General features: G+C 37.7%; 1 long non-coding RNA gene and 1 pseudogene across 1 annotated transcript; both read right to left on the bottom strand.

Moving 5' to 3' along the window:
• Positions 1–8693: 8693 nt before the first annotated feature.
• Positions 8694–9855, bottom strand: LOC114532814 (annotated as a pseudogene).
• Positions 9856–12277: 2422 nt separating this feature from the next.
• On the bottom strand, positions 12278–12876 carry LOC114532878. Its single transcript, XR_003687992.1, has 3 exons — positions 12833–12876; positions 12681–12749; positions 12278–12601 (listed from the first exon to the last, which is right to left on the bottom strand). It is a non-coding gene; the product is annotated as an uncharacterized LOC114532878 (long non-coding RNA).
• Positions 12877–21184: the final 8308 nt, after the last annotated feature.

Raw genomic sequence — 21184 nt, 5'->3', positions numbered from 1 at the left:
TGCGTATGATTCCACTCGAAATTAAGAACGTTTATAAACCTTGTAAAAATTTATTTTAAGGTTTGAATCCAATCGCCACTTGTGTGATGAAATATGTTAAAGAAAATAAACTCGATAAAACAGAAAAAGAGAAAGTTTTAAAACTTGGGAACTGGATGAACTCTATATATGGGTTTCTTAAAGGAAGGTATATTACAGTCTGTAACATTGGCAGCAATAAATTGTTTTTATGACGGAGAGATTTCCGACCATTGCATCGAAATGCTGAAACAGAAATTTGAAATTAAAAATGAAAGGAGTTCATATATTCCAGGTATTGATAAATTACACATTTTGTAAATTTTCATGTTTCATTACCTGAAACAGTTTGAATCTACCGTTTATTAATTTCTTGTACAATGTTTAGACTGTCACTCCGGTCAGTATAGAACATGCAAAGGATGCAAAAATGCTAGTTACATCATTGCCCGGTTAATTGTTACCCGAGATTCAGCGAAGCGTGAGACGATTTTGAGATATCGTGAAATATAAATAAGATTTTATAAAGCAAACTAACAACCTCGTTCCCGATACACGGGATATTTGCTCTGCCAACACTTGACCGAAATACCCTGGTATGGACTGATGACGTTTACACAGATTTGGGGTAGAATCGACTGATATAATATTAACTTGGGTCTTGACTAAAGTTTTAAGGTGTGCTAGTGCAATAATAGGTTCCTGCTTAAATATTTGCGATCTGATCAACGTTATGAAGATCTTTAGACCAGAAAACACAACTTGAAGATTTGCTCACCTTCAAATAGCTGAAGATTGTTAGGGCGATTGTCCGATACAAAACTAAAACCTGCCGCAACATATCTGTACTTTTTACGGACAGTTAGACGGCTTTCTAAATTATAGAAGAATTAAATGGTTGATATTGGAAAAAAAGGCCAGGGTAGACTACAAACAAGAGCGAAAAGACTCACCGATTCTTCGATTTGCAAAACACGCGCCGCATGGACGTCTCGGGTATTTTCGTAAAACGACGATACAATAAGTTGAACTCTGGATTTTAGCTTTATTAAAACTAAAGTACGCGCAGAAATATGATCGTGATTTATATATATACAGTAGTCCCTCGCTAACTCGAACTCCCAAGGGGAAAGAAAAATTGTTCGAGTTACCGGGGGTTCGAGTTAACCGGAGTTGGTGTTAGAGTACGTTTATTATAAGTAATACAGAAAGATATAAAATCCAATCGAATCATTCTTCAAGAGATAACTGCCTATCAGTATGAATGGTCACCGAGAGTGAACGACGTTTTAAAATTAAAAAGATCGAAAGAATACAAAAGGAACTAAAAAGCTAGATCAATAACGACCGCGTGGCACTACAGAAAATCTTTTGAAATTCAAAATCAATTATACACCAATACATTTATACATCGATTAACTTGGATAGTTTAGTTGTTATTTGGATAGTTTCCAGTTGTCAAAATGCTATCTTCTCACATCTTAAAGTTTGCTGATCCATGATTCGAAACCAAAATTCGAGTTAACCGGATATATTTGACCAAGGGAAAACAAAATTTGTTCGAATTAGCGAGGAGTTCGAGTTAAGCGAGTTCGAGTTAAGCGGAGTAAATTACTATAAAAAACACTGTCAAATTCAAGGGGAATTGGATTTAGTTCGAGTTAGCGAGGAGTTCGAGTTAAGCGAGTTCGAGTTAGCGGGGGACTAAAATATGCGTGGAATAAATATGCTTGGAATCTTTCCGTTTACACGAGTGCATGCTAACTAGCTACGTTTTTTGGAAATTAATTTTGTGAATTGAAATTATTTTTTTATTTTTTTAAAAGCTACAATCCTGGCCAAAACTATATACACTCTAAATGATTTGTGGTTTTTTACACGAAACATCAACATGTGTGTGTCGATTTCCTCTCTCGCCCCCGCCCTAATCAATATTAAGTCCATGCTAAATGTTTGAATGAGTTTCACATCATTTGAATTAGTTTTGACACACCTCACTCAACACTCGGTCTGACAAACATTTCTTAAGATCAGTTTATCGATTTGGTTATTAAGTTGTCCTTCTCAGCTGCAGTTCATAACATTTTCTTCGGAAGCGAACGGCCACTGCAGTGTTAGGTTATTTCTGGACAGTACTGTAAGTAATCTGAGCCACATCTATGCGGACTATGTTTTGTAACTGCTGTTTTTAAACCTGCTGTTTGTTTAAACTTCCCTTTACTCTAATGTATTGGGGGTATTATTTATAGCAGGATGAAATAATTTGTAGCGCTTAACGCTTAACTACCTGCGAACAGGCTGTACATAAATATCATTGACCCAATTGACCCTCCATAGACCTCAAAATATTCGGCGTGACGTCAACAGCCCTACCACGGCAATTCGCTCAAGTGTGCATGATCAATGTGAAACAAGGTCGACAAGCAAACAAATTATATTGCCAGTATAACTACACATTACCAACTTTTTTTACGCTTCGTTTAAAGTCGGATAAGCTTGCTCATGTACACATCCTTTTTTTTAGCTCAACTGGTTGGTCGAGGCTATAATATCTTATACAACACCGTGTCGTCTGATATTTTCGAGTTTTCAGCTGTGAATGAAACGAAGTATGGTTTTAATATCCCTAGTTGTGCTCGAATCATAAAAATTAATGAGACACTTAACTTCCGAGCGAGTGCAAATCAGAAGGAAAATGGCAGTAACAAGTCTACGAAGACCACAAATATATCGTTGACAGAACATCGAATTGTTCAGATTATTATTGGAAATTTTGAGTCGCAGGAAATCTCATTCACCAATAATTTTGTCTCCGCTGTTATGGAATTACCTGACCAATATACTGACGACGAAAAATGCAAGGAAGCGTTTATGAATTTTTTCAATCGGTTCGGTCATTTCGTAGTCACTTCAGCTTATGTTGGCGGAGCAGTTGAGGTCAAAACCTTGACTGAAGGTTTGGAAGCATCGAAAAAAAATGATAACTCGGTAGATGGAGCAGTTGATGCGGATCTAAGTGGAGTTATCGAAGCTAAAGTGGGCTCCAAGAACCAAACATCGACCGAGAGGGCAAAGAATATTGTCTTGGATAAAACCGAAACACGGTGGTATGGAGGCCGGAGTGACCTGCATAGTAAAAGCACACTACTCTCTAAAGAGAAATTCCTGGAGTGGAAGTTGTCCCTCTCCAAAGAACCAGTAATGTTGACAAGTGAAATGAATCTGGAGAATATTTCTTCTGTGGTCGCTATCATTGATAAGAAGAAAGGAGAAGTTTCCGAACAAGCACTGCGTAATCTTTTTGATGATAAAGATCCACAACCTGTTGGTGATCGAAAAGAGAGATATCAATTGGAGGAAAGAAAGAAGAAAGAGGAAGACCTCGAAGAGCAACGAAGAAAAGAGTCAAACACGAGAATAGGATCAACAATAGAGCCTGATACTAAGGGATGGTGGGAAGCAATCACAGGAACTGTTAACGCAATTGGTGGAGTTCTTGTGGCAATAGGTGCTTTTATTGCAGCTGTATTCCAAAAGCGCTAAAATTACCATATATGCATATACTTGGTTTCAGTCTTTACATGATCATGGATTTTACATGGTGTTCAGGTACCAATATTGTTGTATGGTCTGTAATTTAATGTCCGACATGTTAATTGTAAGTCATTATCATATAAGGAAAAGGACATGTACTATTGTTAGTCACTACTTTAGTTAGGCATGTGTATATATGCAAATATTATTGTATTGGTAATTTACATCAACTTAGACCACCTTTGATACAGTTTAAACGCAGTAATCAGCGCTTTTCATGTGATTAAACTTCTTCTGTTGCTGTTGGGACTACTTCACAAACCTGTCGCACAACCAACCGATGCGTTATATACAGTAGGGTGTACAAAAAAGGCAACACTTAATATTAATATTGTTATTAAGCACAAAGCACTTCTAATCGAGTAGCTTTTCAGGACGCGGACTGGCGGACGATAGATAAACAACTCAAAACGGTAAACTAATAGACTAAGTAATAGTTAAGGGTGATTTTTCGCACTTTACTCGATGCACGTAAATTCTAGAGGTTTTAAGGGTCTTAATTTCGAGTTAGTCTAGGATCTGTAAAGGAGTTTGTATGCATTTCATTTAGGACAGATTATCTCAACTGTTTTAAGATAAAATGACCATGGCGGTCAACATGGCATATGTGCCAAAATCTGCATCCGGGACGAAAGTCCTGAAAGTGACCACACCCAAAAACGGCATAGTCAACATAGCTCTAAATCCTTAATTATCAAACCTACAGTCTTTCTGAATGGTTTATATGGTTCAGAATGGTTGCTTTTGGGGTGGTAAACTATATGATGAACAACATGCTTATTTTCGTATATTTAGTATAAATCTCCTAAGAAATAACAATGTTCTGTTGCGATATGACATATTTCATTTCACTTACCCCCCGCCTGAACACGATTTCAGCCATATTTTGCAAATTTAATCGCCGTTTTTATTGTACTTTGGCACGATTCTAGTTGACTTCTTTAAGAATTATTCAACCAATTTTCGATGGGTTTTGAAGTAGTGCCATGTAAATTTTTTTCATTTTTGTGTCCCTTGACATTTCATCAATTACGTCACCATTGCAATGTTTCGCCGCTTTTCTGCACGGTAAATGCCACTTTTTGATCCTCAGCTGTATTTTTTTCACAGCATCGATAAATAATTGATAGTACAATAGCAGCTATCCAAAATATAAATGTATTTGTCCCACTTGGAAGTAAAAAGCCTCCCCTCGTTCATCGGGAGTGAAATTTTTCTCCCCCCGTTATGCTGTCCACGAGGACTTTCAAATTATTTTTAATTTTTCGCACTTGAATTCCATTCTTGATAAACGAAGGGAGGTTTTTTACTTCCAAATTAGACAAATACTTTTAAATTTTGGATAGCTGCTATTGTACTATCAAATATCTATTGATGCTGTGAAAAAAATACAGCTGGGGATCAAGAGGTAGCATTTATCGTGCAGAAAAGCGGCGAAACATTGCAATGGCGACATAATTGATGAAATGTCAAGGGACACAAAAATGAAAAAATATTATATGACACTACTACAAAACCCATGAAAAATTGGTTGAATAATTCTTTAGTCAACTAGAATCGTGTCAAATTAAAGTACAATATTTAGAAGGTGTTGCGAGAGACGGTGAAAAACGGCGATTAAATTTTGCAAAATATGGCTGAAATTATGTTCTTGGGGGGGGAGGGGGGTGGTAAGTGAAATGAAATATGTCGTATCGCAACCGCCATGGTCATTTTACCCCAAAACAATTGAGATAATTTGTCCTAAATGAAATGCATAAAAACTTCTTTACAGATCCTAGACTGACCCCTGTATTCTAAAACCTCACTCAAACTCAAACTCATTGAGTGTGAGATCTTAATCTTCTCATAACGTTTGAATGGCGGTATTTCCAGCCGAATAGGGGCTTGATTTTTAGTGATTTACCTTATATCTTTCCATCTATTCAGAGAAAACTTTCTCATTGATCAGCATTAAAAAAATTTATATGTCACACTCAGTGAGTGTGAGTGTGAGTGAGCTTTTTGAATACAGGCGTGAACCTAGAAGTGAAATTATATACAAACTTTGAACACGGAACAGTTGAAGGAAAATGAGTCAATTATGCAACTATAGTTCCTCCGGCAGGAATCGTACCTACGCTTTTGCGATGCCGGTGAAATGCTCTTTGAACGGTGCAATGCTCTCTCTCCCTCACCTATTCCAGCCATCAAATTGAGTAGATATACACAATTGTAGAAGTTGAATAGATATACACCATTGTAACGTTTAAAGTTGAATAAATATATACAACATTTGTTGAAGTTGAATGAAATAATTGCTTGAATATAATTATTCAACGTTGGAATTGCATGCAAAATACGTAATGATGAATAATTGAATTTTGCAACAAAATGCCAACCATATTCCAAGCATTAAGAATCTTCCCGTGCTTCAAGGAAGTATTAAATATTCTCGTTAGGAGTCAATATCACTGCATACGTCTTCCAAAACCTGAACGGTATAACCAGTGGCGTAACTTGGTTCTATTACAGAACTAACTCCTAAATTGCCTCCATTTCTTCCATTCATTTTATTAACTTTACTCCCCCATTTCTTAGATTTCACCACTTTTCTCATTTTTAAGAAAAGATTTTTTAGAAAATCGCGTATTTTTGCACAAAATCGCTCAAAACGTGGCAACCAGGCCTTCGCTAAAACATGCTTCGCAGCCATTTTGAATTTACAAGTTTGATAAAGTTTTCGTATCGAGTGACAGCTGTTTACTGACTTTTGGAGAATTTCAAAAGACGAAAATCTCCTTGAAAAAAAGAAGAACATCAGGTGAGTGTTCGTTCAAATTTTTTGGCATTTTTAATTCAACGATATAATTTTCCATGCGTACATTTTTATTAGTGCGAAGGAGTGACACGAGTAGTAATATCATGGGCTTAATACACCCCTTTTATGCGCATAATAATGAGATGTATAATTTTTTAATGAGGCAAATTATTCCAAAATGATCATGCTAATTATTCATAGGTGATCATCTTAATTATTCATAGATCATCTTAATAATTCATATAATTAATTCATTTTCCTATGACAAAACAACGAGAGGTTTTTGACCTATTACGTATAATCACTATATCATCTTATAACAATTTATATAATAATATAATCATATAACCATATAGCATTCTCTTCAGTCAGACTTACATGCATGAGTAAGCAAATAGTTACATGCATGAGTAAGCAAATAGCTATCCACACCTTATACCACAAACCACGATAGCATGCATGTGCTACAACGCACTGAATTGCGTACGGGAAATGACTTATAGTTTTAGGGTAGCCAAGCGTATAAAGTCTGAGCACAACCAACCACGGGCAGAGAAATGCGTACAGCATTCTTCGTAAGGCCTCAGTGCCTAAGTATTATATTGTAAAAGCAGAAGCACTAAACAAAGAGAATTGGAGTTAAAGTTGAAGACAAGGCTTTGTGGAGTTGTGCTCAGACAGAGATAAGTCAAAAGTTTAAAAATATACTATCTTCTTAAAGTCATAATCTTATAAAGACGTTAATTACCGTTATTGGAAAGTTAAGGAATAAATAACTATATAAATCTAATTGATTCACACTGTGTTTGTTGCGAGTAGAAACAGAACCAAAAGCGAGTATTATCAAAGTTTATAGGACCGCGCTCGTAACAGACCATACGCCATTTTGTTTCATGATGGCGAAACAAGCAGACCAGTTAATTTTAGATGTTTTAGATGAAAATAATATAGAATTAAGCTTGACAACTTTAAAATTTTATTTCAAAGGGCTTTTGAAAAACCATGAACAGACATATGAATATATGATTTGTCGTATTGTTAGAAATAATGTGTTTGAAAATTTGTGTTTGGTATATGAAGAGTTGCGACCATTGCATTTTGGTAGAATTATGGCCTATTTGGCTTTAGTTTATAAAGTAAAGCATCATTGTGACCGTGAAACATTCTGTCAAGCTGTTCGAATAACTGTTGATTTTGATTCGTGTTGACAAATATCGATCGATTCGTTTATTTCTTTTGTAAATTTGGTGGTTCTTAAAAGAACCGTTTTTTTGTTTATTCTTTAAAGCTGTTTTTCTAACCAGACTGCAAACGCCTCCACTTCAACCTTAGCGCAGTGATTGTACGCATCGGCCACTAAATGATGCCCACAGGTCTCCAACCAACCAAGATCGTCAAAAAGACGTTCGGCTTTAGGGCAGCCAAAGCCTTCCAAATTTACGGCCGAAATACGGAGACTCGCAAGCAAGTCTTTCTCGTAATGTCCGCCTTTGTAGGCAATTGTAGAGGATGAATCTACGCGTGTTTTACGGTAGAAATCCTCTACAATTGCCTTCAAGTCCGAAATCGGAAAGGCTTTGGTGCCCCTCGGCACTCCGAATGGCAACTTGTGAATTTGCTTTTGCACGTAATTGCACGTTCGCCTCTCTTTTGCTGTTAGCGAGGTCCATGAACGCCAATGTCAAAAAAGAAGGACTTGGCTGTCACTTTTCCCACCTCAATCACACCAAGCTCTTTACATAAAAATTTCTTCTGAGACTCCAGGTAGAATCCATCCATGTCCACAATTCCGACAATGTTTTGTAACTTCATTCTGATTCCTGACTGACTGTTTGAAACGTATTGCAATTCACTCCGCTTTATACCCCACCCTTTCTCAAAGCGACTAGGTTGTATAGGCGCGGGAATCAAAAATCGCACGTGGTTAATCGGTCGTTAATTAACCTAATGACTAAATACATTGTCATCTTTCGAATAATCCTAATGTTTTAAGCTGGACCGCTCGGAGTTTACGCCGAGTTTGAAAGCCTTATCGAAATAGACAAGAGTCGAAACATCATATTTGACGCAAACTCATATAAAGGCGACTTTGGACAGAAAGCTGTAGCAAATAAAGTACTCATAAATCATGTAATAGTTAATATATTTGAATAAATAATTTGAATACATCAATTGCCTGGTTTCATAATATAATTATATACATTGCAGCACATTTATGGTGCTGCTATGAAACTTAAATATCTAAATACGTGGTGCTTACGCCGTCTCTAAGACTTTCCGTTTACCATGTATAAGTGAAAACCGAGTTTGCCCTGACACGAAAACCTCTGTTGATCGCGGAGCCTGTTACTTTGCTGCGAAGCACACGCAAATAGGTGTCCTTTTCGATCGCATTTGTATTCCTATTTACCCCCTTACAGCTATACTTAGACTTTGATGAATTGAAACAAAAATACATTTTACTACAGAGCCCAATGATACCATCCCCTTCGAACTCGGTCTTAAATAAACCCGGGGTGCGTTTGTCGAAAGCCCTGACTTCGTCGGAATAATCTCGCGGAAACCACGCGAATTTTTCCTGTTGGTATTCAGCTCGGAGTTCTGGTTTTACCACGGCGTCAATGCTCTCACCGGAAAGAGCGACGTATGCTGAGTCCGTATCCATTTCGCAGTACTCGAAATCTGAGCGATCCGGCAATGAATTTATCCATGAAATCATAATAAAATTCAAGCATACGAAGTTTTGCGTACTGGTAAACAAAAAAACCTATTTGAATTGGCAAATTCATGCTAATCGACTTTTTAGTTTTGCTTACTTCGTAAAAACCGTCATCTAGAATATCCAATTTTCGAAAATGGGGATCGTTAACCATTAAACCAATGTTTGATTCATCACAATACGTGATATCTAAATGTCTCTCCTTGTTAGTAAGCGTGCGACCATAACCGGAATTTCCGAACAGTTTCATCGTTTCGGCTATAATGGCAGTGGAAGGGTCACGATCTCCTTCCCTGCGTGCATTACTCACATCATCCGCAAAACTGGCGAAACAACTTTTTGGCGTATACTCAATAACTTGGTAAACTTTGGTTACTTTTAAACCATGTTTGAAATACCAACGTAAAAGAGGGGTGGTAAGAAAAATTTTATTGCCAAACATACTGCCAATTAAACCACGTCGCGGCTTTGTACTTAATTTGTTTTCTTTAACAAAGTTTTGCATGTGCTCGCCAATAGCCTCAAAAGGAATTTCGACGTTCTTAAAAATGGGTGACATCTCTGAAAATTTTTGTTTTTTGTCGTCCGGAACATGTATGTCGCATTCAACGACCCCAAAAATTTTATCGCTTTCTATCATTGAAAGTATCTCAGCCTCACACATTGCCGTTCGCACGTCTAAACCCTGCGTGTAATGTTTCAGGTCGTCGTTAGATTGTCGCATTTGTTTATACTCGCACTCCCAAATATCCACTACAGTATAACCGCGGTCTAGCAAATATCGTTTGCGTTCAATAGTTCGTTCATCTCATTGGGACCCCACACCTGTCGTTAAAAACATTTTGATTCATTTCGCACTGGTGACCGTGAAAATAACAGCCGTTAAATTCATAGATGGTTTTGTTTTCCGTCTCAAATCCGTCAACAAGATAACGACCTATTCTTTTCTCGCCCACATTGTGAGCGTGCTCGATATTAACACCGTCGCGGTTTGCTACAAAATCAAGCCATTCTATGCTTGCCTCTTTAAAAAATTCTTGTCTTTTAAAATTTTTTTCTGAACTACGTCTGGCGTAATGGCCATGCACATGGCATATCTTGGGCCAATGCCCAAAGGTACAAGGCGTTTGCGTCTGCCCCCCAAATCCGTTTACACGGCTTTCCGCCACGAATGAACGTTTTGTCTCTTTCATGGTAACGCTGAAAAATTATTGACGGACCACATACGATGTTGTTTTTAAAACTGTAGTAAAGGTCTTTGTCGCGTTCTTGAAAAAGGGAGAAGAAAGTGTTCGCTTCGAGCCTACTAAAAAGTACTTCATAACTAATCCGGGGACGGAAATACCATCCTTAAACAGATCTAGACCTCTGGGCTGGTAAAACTGAAACATTTTTTCGATAGCTTCAACAAAAGGTTCAACATCCAAATTGTTATACCACACTAAATAGTCTCGAAATGTCTGCATGTTTTCATTTTGCCAAACATTGAGGCTAAAAAATGCCGCATGCGGCGGCAGTTCCTCGACATCAAGTTTTTCGCAGGTGTCGAACCACTCATAAGGAAAGTACCCTTTCTGAGCAGTGCATTCGTACGCTTTCAAAAATTGAGCGTATGCGTATCCAGGAGCCAAATAATTACAAATATCAAGAAATTTAAGCCGGGGGGATTTCAAACACATGTATGCGTTATTTCGTTTAATTACATAGTCAAAGCCGCTTGTGTCGACGTTTTCCACGTCCAATTCTGCGCATTCAATCTCTTTAAACAGAAATTTTCTTATCACATTGATGTCGTAGCGAGATGAGTTAAAGCCTATGACGGGCATTTCCCTTAAATAATTATCCAGCTTTTTCCTTAACCTTAAGAGCTGTAGTTTTCCCTTTTCGTCCTCTTTTGGCAAATTTGCTATCATTGTGTCTAAATCTGAAAATACATTGTCGAATTTCTCGTTTAATAACCTATAATTTGTATCACTTATCTCGAAAATGTATTTCACAAAGTTACTGACAAGTGCCCCGGAGTCACCATCTGTAACAAAACAACGAGCGCTCTCATAACCCGGCACATTACTGGCAACCGAAATAGACGCTGGCACATGTTCGGCTTTCCACTGAAGTCTAGCATTCGATTGTGAGCGTGTATCATACTGAAAACTTTCAATGTCCCAGGTCGCAAAATAGGGGGAAAACGTATCATCGGTTTCGAATTGAAAGCCCATGCATGTCTTCCAATTCCTGAAAAACTGTTTTCGGCAGTTGGTATATTTTGCCCGGAAACTTATGCTTTACATTCACATTGCACGTTTTTTCATGAAGAAACAGTTTGTACGGCTTCGGAAAGATTTTGTCACATTTAGAACATACGAAACAGCTACTGTAACTTTCAATGTTGGCGATGAAACTAAAATGGTTCTCATGCAAGTTTATACGTGTATTGATGGAAAGTCTTTCACCGAACGTCGAATACAGATGGCATGATGCGAATCATCAATCGAGTACACATAAATGGATACGGAAAAAAGCTCCTCAATCACACCTAATTCCGCCAGGTCAACCCCGCAAAAATCCTCGCGAGCGAGGCTGGTCTCCTGGAGATATATCTCGAAGTAGGTTCTCGCCGCACGCTCTAAGCTGCTTTCGCCCTCCCCCTCATGCAAAGCCAGACACCTGAAAAGGCAGAGGTAATCGCGATAGGGCTCGCCGGTTTTTCTACTTTTTGTTAAACCTATGATTGACTCGTTATCGCAAATATAGGAAGGCAATTCGACCGGTTCCCCAGCCGGTACATTAAGCCTAGATACTATAACCTGTGCTTGAATTAAGCGATAAAAAACCCACCTGCTATTAGGTCGCTGGTTTCTAACCCATTCTAACACATCCAGGGTTCGTATTACTTCTATGAAATCCTTGAAAGAACGGTTATCATGAACCATCATTGGGGCATCTAATAAGTTATAAGTTCGTGTTATTAGAGGCGTAAAAAAATCTCATTTCTCCTGTTTCGATATTTCGTAACACAAAACTAAAATTTAGATTTATCTCAAACGCACTACGCTGTCGATGATAAATGGCGCGTAAGTTATCAATGAGCGTTTCAATCGTAAAAAAATCGTTAGTTCTAATGTTATACGTATCTTGCCTGTCGTGAAGATGGTCTTCAGCTTCTATGATCTCCCGATGTTGACTAAGAAGGGCTTCAAGTTGCTCGTCCTCGTCGTCTCGTGGAAGGGCAGATTCATTTTGAGGAGCCTCTGGTTGCTCATGATTCGGTCGTTCGACTTGAGACCCACCTCCAGTCTGATTCATTTGTCGTGAAGGCCCAGCTTCATTCTCCTGCATATTTCGTGAGCGTTTGTTTGACGTACTTGATTCACTAAGGTTTTTTCTTTTCCCATCATGCATATGACGCTTATGCCTCGAAAGGTTCGGTCGATGCTTGTAAACCTTGTCACACTCATCGCAATGGTATCCTGTAATAGAACCATAAAATTAATGTTGAGATCTATACTCTTCCTTCTGATATTAACATCAATCTGTCAGATAACCTACCAATATTATTTCGAATTAAAGAGTCAATCCTTCGCCAATTGTCATTTGTTAGATCTTCAAATGGCTCATCTAAAAGAAACCAAACGACAGGTTGTTAAAACTTATTACAATTTGGTTAGTAAACGGGTTGTATATATACTTCACTCAATTACCTTGGATAGCACATTCTATAATCGCATCACACTCCAGGCGTTCAAGCTCACTCGCACTTAAGGAATCGAGTATACTCTCCAATTCTGTGTAAATATTCTGTTCCATCAGCAACGAGAAGGCCAGGACATCATGGCCAGAACATCCAAAGATGAGAAAACGCTGCTAATACTGCTTGTTTTATAGTGTCGCACAAACACGTTTTGTCATTAACTTCAATTGTGCCTATGCGCACGCGGGCGGTTGCCTTGTTGCGACCCTTAATTTGCTTTATTACTCCGGCGTCAGCGACGGAGTTGAAAATTCGCCTAGGTTTTGTTTTGTTTTTGTTTTTTTTTTTATTATTTTTCGTCGTCGCAAGTCTGAAATGGCGCGAACCATTCTAGTATTTGAAATGTGTATGTAACCGTATTTATCTACGTCCCAGTCTTATCTTCTAAGAGTTGTGGTGTACAGCTTTGGCTAATTTTCCGATGCGCGATTCGATTTCGCTCGCATGATACGGCAATTCCTCCAAGAGGAACAAATAAACCGTTCTTTTCATGCTGTTCGATTAAGTTTAGATTGAATTGGGGTAAGAATATATTTAATACATGTAGATTCTGTCCCTATTTTAATAATATCGCTGCTATTTCGCCGTTTAATAAGATGATGTAGTCGTGTATGGGCGCGTTGACACGTCGTAGTTTGCACAGGATTGAAGATTTAATATAACTGTATAAGCGCCTATTCCAAAAGCAAAGTGTAAGACAAAGCGAATGTATCATGCGGTTTATTTACATTTTTGAACAATTGAACTTCTACACTTTTTAAAGTACGATGTGCTTCTAAATTTCGCAATCGAACATTTATAGGTTCGCAACTCGCATGGCATCTAAATGCGAATATGAACTGTATTGTTTATGTTCAGAAGCTCTATATTAAAGACTGGCACGTGCGCCGGAGTTAACGCCAGATCAGGCGTCTTGTTGTAATTTAAGCGCTCCATAAACGATTATATAATCGCTTTTTTCTTTTTTTTTTTCCGCACCGCATGTCAGCAACGACCGCTAATTTGTTACATTGTAATTAAATTAATCGCTTTTCGCAACGCGTATCGCGTTTGACTTGACCATGCACAACTGCAAATCATTTTCGCGAGTTTCAATATATCACCCGTACGATGTCGCCCAAATGAATTAATAAATATCATCTAAAGATAACTAGGAAATCAAGCTATGGTTCAGGGGTCTGGTCATGCTCCGAGATTTTAAAACATTTAGACCACAAATTGTGTGTGTGTGTGTGAAAAAATATTTATTGACAGCATATTAATAAGTTAGCTATTACACAACATATTATCTATATCATGTCTTCTAAAAGTTTGTTTGACTCACAACAATGCACTTTTAAATTTCATTAGGAACATATATCTATATCAAGTCTTCTAAAAGTTTGTTTTCCACTGTAATTTTCTTCACGGGCGAAAATTCCGACTTCTCAGGTTCTGTGGCAGGAGTTTTTTCAAACAAGTGAGTTTTGAAAAGTTGAAGACGTTCAGGGTTGCGTATTAGATCTTCTGGAACGTTAATTTCACTCAGTGCTTTCGTAAAAACTTCGTATTCATTTGGCTTATTATTTTTTCGGTACTTGAACGAATCACTTAAAAGATTAGTAATATTTGTCTTTGGCAACGTTTCTCCGTTATATTTTAGCTCTCCCCGAGCGGTCCAGCTTAAAACATTAGGATTATTCTCAATTCATCGTGAAATCATTCTAGCTTTAGATTGTATTGTTTTTGGTAAAACTTCTACAATTTCTCCCACAGTCATTTTGCCTTTGCTTTGTCAGCAACAGCATTAATTGGATCCACGGCTTCAACCGTCGCGTCTTTTGATGTTTCGGAAAGCTTCACTGTAATTGGTTCAGCCCTTTCATCGGCCCGTTTCGACTTGTAATGTAGGAAGTTCTGCGAAGCTTGACTGTAAAGCTTTGCCCTCTCCTTTTGTGTCGTGTCATTTTTTTCTTTTTCATTTCGTCGTCTAACTGGGTCATTTTCTTAACAGTCGGTGGGGTTATTTGATTTTGCTGTTTCAAGAAATTATCAAAAGTATTCTGCGGAACCATGATCATTTTATTTGAATGCTTCATAATCTCACTCAATTAATGACGCTAGCTCTTTCAAAACGGGTTCAAGTATCGCAGTCAAAAAGCCTTCACCCTTTTGCGTTAATGTCTGTCGCTTCCTTTTCAGAGATGTTCTTTTGTCGGCCAACAACCTTAAATGATTTTTATATTTTGCCAGCTTTCTTTTTTGAGGCGGTGTTAGCTTAACCACGCTTGTTAAAATATTCAACACACAGTCACAAACCGTTGGTTCTGCGTGTTTTAAAATCACTTTGCGTAGCTTAGGCTTTCCTTTTTGTAAAACCTTTAGCAAATGAAGGTTCTTTCTCATGTGGACAGACATAGTGAAATGACTTGAGTTTTGGAAAATACCCCCTTTTTATCACTTTCGTACATAAACAATCTGCCAATCATCAGGAAATATTTTTGAACGTAGCCTATATTTATCGTCTGTTTGCGGGTGTAAGTCTATAGACAAGTACGAATAGGCATTTTCCGTGGCGTCTTTATAAGCCTCAATTAAGTACTGACCGCAGCCAGGATACATTTGTCGAGCAAGTGTCGAAATAACGGTTTGATCCCTTGGACTCTTGAACACCACCATGTAGTGACAATTGAGCGAGCATAGGTGGGAAAATTTGCCTTTATTATACAAAGCTTGCTGTAAAAATATGACGGATATTGATCTATGATGACTGCCTTTTGTAAATAAGTTTGCCAATTCTAAGTTATCAAGTAGCTCGTTTTGAAGATCGTCAATTACCATTACGGTATGAAATGACGGATCAGTCATGCTTTTGATATCTGGAAAACCTTCGAAGAATTGTATTTTCGGATTGTTTTGCCGGATTTCATTAAAAATAGGCTCAGTGGCATTCTCCGTAACAATACAGGATTTGATCAACTTTTCGGTCAATCATCTTATCTATATTTTCAAGAAACTTTTTAACCCAAACTGTTTTGCCCGACCCAGACGGTCCAGAAATCTGCAGGCAAAAACAAGCCTTAAGTCTAGGGTCCATGGTAGTCTAAAACAAAATGAATACATGTCTGCCCTGCTTAAGCATTTGACGCTTCGAGCATACACGCTTTCGGACAAAGTCGAAAGATGACAATGTATTTATTCATTAGGTTAATTAACGACCGATTAACCACGTGCGATTTTTAATTCCCGCGCCTATACAACCTAGTCGCTTTGAGAAAGGGTGGGGTATAAAGCGGAGTGAATTGCAATACGTTTCAAACAGTCAGTCAGGAATCAGAATGAAGTTACAAAACATTGTCGGAATTGTGGACATGGATGGATTCTACCTGGAGTCTCAGAAGAAATTTTTATGTAAAGAGCTTGGTGTGATTGAAGTGGGAAAAGTGACAGCCAAGTCCTTCTTTTTTGACATTGGCGTTCATGGACCTCGCTAACAGCAAAAGAGAGGCGAACGTGCAATTACGTGCAAAAGCAAATTCACAAGTTGCCATTCGGAGTGCCGAGGGGCACCAAAGCCTTTCCGATTTCGGACTTGAAGGCAATTGTAGAGGATTTCTACCATATGCGGAATAAACCAGGAACTGCTCATTCACGGCGTAATATTTACTTCTAATGAGAGATATTCCTTGGGCATGGCATTGATACGCGTTTTTAGACTTTTCCCATGAATTTTGCGATCTCCAAAGAGCCTGAATTCGCGAATTATTAGAAGCACACATCTCAATACTGTCTTTGTTAAGTCGATAATCGTTGTAATGATAAATATTGCTTTTGTAAGACAACGAAAAGCTCTTCGAAACCTTGTATTCTTCCCCGTACTTTACTCTGACCAAATTATCGTTGCAGGATAGACTGAGCTTCGCCGAACAAATTACAAAATATCCAAGAATTACTCCGTAATCGTGCCTTGTAAAATTTTGCCCAGTAAGTTTAAAGAAAACAGTTAAATTTTTATACACTTTGTAACCACTTTGTGGGAGGAAACCATCGACGGATACTCTGCAATGTTTGTAAGCCATCTTCTTCTTTTCCATGATAATCAAATTCTGCCATCTTGGTTGAATAAGAGGGTTGGAGGAATTACAAACCTGTAGTTCATCGTCCATTACTCTGTACTTGTCATAATCGTACGTTTGCCCTTGGTACATGATTGAGAAGTTATTCCACACTGTGTAATCATCTTCATAATTTATAGTAAATGTAGAGTTCGTGCATTCGCTGGAACCAGACTTGCTACTTGAGATCGCATCAATATCGCGTTTGTTCCGAGTGTGTTGCGTTGTCTGTGAAACGAATTTTTCTCTTTTTCCTTTTCCTCTGAAACCCTTTCTAAATTTCGTGTGACTTAAAAAAGAGATGTTACTTGATTCTCTTCTTGGATAATTCAAATTAGGCGGTGATGAAGTTGACAAATACACGTTTGATCTCTTCCGTTTTTCAATACCTTGTTGTGTTTTTGTCACAATATCTTAAAGATAAATTACGCAGTTAAAATTGTTGGAAACTTTTAATTGAAAATGATCTCGTATTTTAGAATTCACCTTTACCTCGAATCGTCGCAAGATCCGTTTTATCCACTGTCTCGTCGGTATCAACTCGGTCAATATTTTCTCTAAAGTCTAGGATCCATTCACCTTGTTCGCTTGAAACTGTGCTTTTTAAGGGTCTGTTTGTCAACTCTTCATTTAATCTTCTCGCTTTGATCTCTCGCGTGATGCGGCCTGAACCACAATCACCAGGATAGATACAGAAAAAAGACGAACAGAGAAAGATGAGAAAGACTCGACAAATAAATCGAAGAATAAAGCCACGATTACGATGCATGTTGCAGCTGCAAGTATTGTTAAACAACTGAATACTATTTAATGAGAAGGAATTTAAAAACGGCCTTTTCTGTTTGAGTTTATTGTTTTTTTAAAGCAACACCACTTATATCAACACTCGAAACCAACTATATTGTTTTATAAATAGTGGACTTCAATCTTTTGGATGACGGATGTACGTATTTCGTCAGTCGGGTTATAACATTGTTTGACAGGTGATATGCCTAGTTTTACGAAAATATATGGAATATTCTTTGCTGTAATGTTGTTTCATCTTCGCGCTTGATTGAGCATTTGGGCTGCTTAATAAAAAATGAGAATTTTAAATGCTTCCATGGAAGTTTTTATTATTTAACACATGGGCAACAAAAGTATTAAGTCTTTTCTATTTATTCTCATATCGTTTTCAAATATGACATATGTAAGGATTTAGACTTTTAACTACGTGCGTCGTGCGTGTACAAAAACGGGTAAGTATAGAAAGCAGCCCTATAACGATCAATTTCGTGACAGTATATACAAGTGTTCATGGCAAAACTGCCAAATATTTCGAGCCGTTTCAAAAGCCTTTCAAGTGAGTAGTTTTGTTGTAGGCTATAGGGCTAATATCGTCATGTTTGCGCACGAACGTTTTAGAATCTCATGCAAACTTAAACCCTAACCATTAAAACACATAGTTAAACAGAAAGGCTTTTTCGAGAATTTTTAATACTTTTCCGTTGGGGCGCTAGAAGTTCATAAGTTCTGGCTTCAGTTATTGCTAGGTATAGTTGCTACATCCTGTGTATATTTTCAGTGATATACAGACATATTACTGTTCCAAAGTCATAGCATTTAAAATAGTTGTTTCTTACATCATGCTGCTTATCAGCAAAAACAACGAAATTTTCTCATTTCAGCTTAGGACCGATCTGGCCAGGGTAACAACGATTACAGACGCATATTTTTGCCGGAAAAAATCAGCTTACGATTGTAAAACGTAGAAAGTTCACATTTTTGGCAAGTAGCAAATACTCAAGGTCACGAAAGCTATAATCTTTAATGAGTCAGCTGTAAGATCAAGGTGAACCAACTAAATGCGTGGGTAGGGATAAAATGCGGATACGGATTGCGAATGCGGATGGGAAAATGCGGATGGGAAAATGCCGAATGAGGCCAGGGGATAAAATGCGGATGAGGGGATAAATATGGCTGTGTCCAACAAGCCCCATATGAAGGTAAACTTGCACCAGACACAAATACTTAAATTTCATTTTTTTTGCCTTAGCGAACCTTTGGGTTACAGGGAATTCATGAACATGATGAATTTTACATTAGTTTTAAAACAATAGTTCATTGGGTCCCGTGATACTGAATTTTTACTTCATGGTCTCACGATCAGAATCGCCAGTTTTGTTTTTGCTGAGGCGATTAGTGCAACAGGTTACGCGGCCATTTGGTCAGGCTATGTTACTATACCTCCAGTATATGGAACTTGAGATCAATCTAAATATGTTACAGAGGGCCTGTTTAGAAGAGCCTTGTAGCTTTCGTCTGAACAGAATTTGAATAGCAACGATAATCCAAACGAAACTACTAAATAGACGGGTGCGTGGATAACAAAACGAACTCGACAGACGATTCTGATAACAATGTTCTGAGGATTTAATATAAATCAACGATACTACAGGTATAGACTGACAAACACGAACTCGTCGTTGGGATAACACAGTCGAGCTAGAAACGATTGTCCGTAGATAATACGACTGGAAACAGACTGTAGATCGATTGAGAATCGACTGGAAATCGATTGAGAATCGACTGGGTATCGGTTCGAACTAGAATATAACAATTAAACAAACTATAAACGAATATAACACAGAAAGCTAATTAGGATATACATAGGTGATATGACAATTAACGAGTACTTATACTGAGAATAACATGCTTTAACACTACAAATTACTATTGCCGATATATACGTGGCTATCAATGATATAACAAAACACACTGAATTAGGCATGCGAAATAATCAGCGAATTTAGCGTTTTGGAATAGCGATACTTAACTAGAACGTGTGGCATGGGAACTAACACATTATCAAAGAATTATGCGCAGATTACTTAAATAAACAAATGGCGCAAAATGTGAACATAGCGCATAGAATAACAATTATATTTAACAAATTTACTTACTTTGGTTTGCGCACGCACCAAACCTTTATAGAAAAATAGCGTAGTGTATGTAGATTTCTAGAGTACCAACGTGAATAGATATTGATACGCCAATTATTTAATAAAGGCACCAACGACAGTTGCTTACTCACAAGCAGGTCCACGTTAAACACTGACTTAAGTTTGCTTGAGTCTCCTATATTTACTGCAGAGCGATACCGGAACGTGCAATGGATCTAGAAATGTTGTTTTGCGCAACGGACATTGCTAGGTTAGGCTGGGAAACCGCATTGCGCATTTGCTGACTAAACTTACGCATTTTGGTTTAGCGGTTGTGGCTGCGGAAAATAACAAGGTTGTTTTTGCCAATACAATATTATAGAAAACATCCGTAGGTTAGTCTCTTCCGTTTCGAAACCAACAAGCCTGGTTACCCGAGCTTCAACAAAGCGTGGGTTGATTTTAAGGTACTAAAATATGCTGTTGTCGGAGTGATTACATTTCTGGCAGGATCATGAGAAGATGGTTTTTGATATATTGTTACGCAAGGCTTTATTATGTTTAGTTATATGCATACAAAAATAGTATAAAAATAGGAAATATCACCTGCCGTGCATGGATGAGTAATTGATTATTGCCACAAAATGCATGGGTAAATATAATTTTGGCCTTTCGCAAATATCAATTATTTTTCCTTCTGCAAGCTTGACAGTTTGAATGAATAATTAATGTTGTATTAATTTTAGTGTCGATCAGTTTGACCGATCTGTCGTTTTTAGGTAAACAGTGGGTTTGGGTAAACATGTAAAGTTTACATACCTTAAAAGCCCAAGCGAAGCGAAATTTTATCTTAAAAAACAGGATGCCTTAGGCAGCTGCAAAGTTCGTATGTCAATCAATTGTGTAAAAAATAATGCGCGGTCGAGCATTTTATAGATTACGTCATCAAAAGTTCAATTCGATAAAATAAGAGTGAAAATAGTTTAAGTTGAAAGATATTGTTCACAGACGTATTGTTTGTAAATTTTACTAGTTGTTGATGATAAATATTTTAAGTTGTGAACAAGTTTTAGTATTGATCGATTGAGCGAAAGACCAACTCGACCACTGCGTCAACGCCTTAAATAAACAAAATATGAGAGCTGGAGCGAGCTTCTAATGCCAACCCACTGATTACATGTACAACGCTGATTGGCTGGATAAGGATCAGCCCACTATGGTTGACGACGTATGCAAGAGTCACTGAACCCTCATTATAAAAGGGCGTGCACAGCACCTGAACCTTCA

Source organism: Dendronephthya gigantea, unplaced genomic scaffold, assembly GCF_004324835.1.
Source record: "Dendronephthya gigantea isolate DGI-Jeju-01 unplaced genomic scaffold, DenGig_1.0 000081F, whole genome shotgun sequence".
Taxonomy (NCBI): Eukaryota; Metazoa; Cnidaria; class Anthozoa; order Malacalcyonacea; family Nephtheidae; genus Dendronephthya; species Dendronephthya gigantea.
The sequence above is the reverse complement of the archived record's forward strand: the minus strand, read 5'-3'. Positions and strand labels throughout refer to the sequence as shown.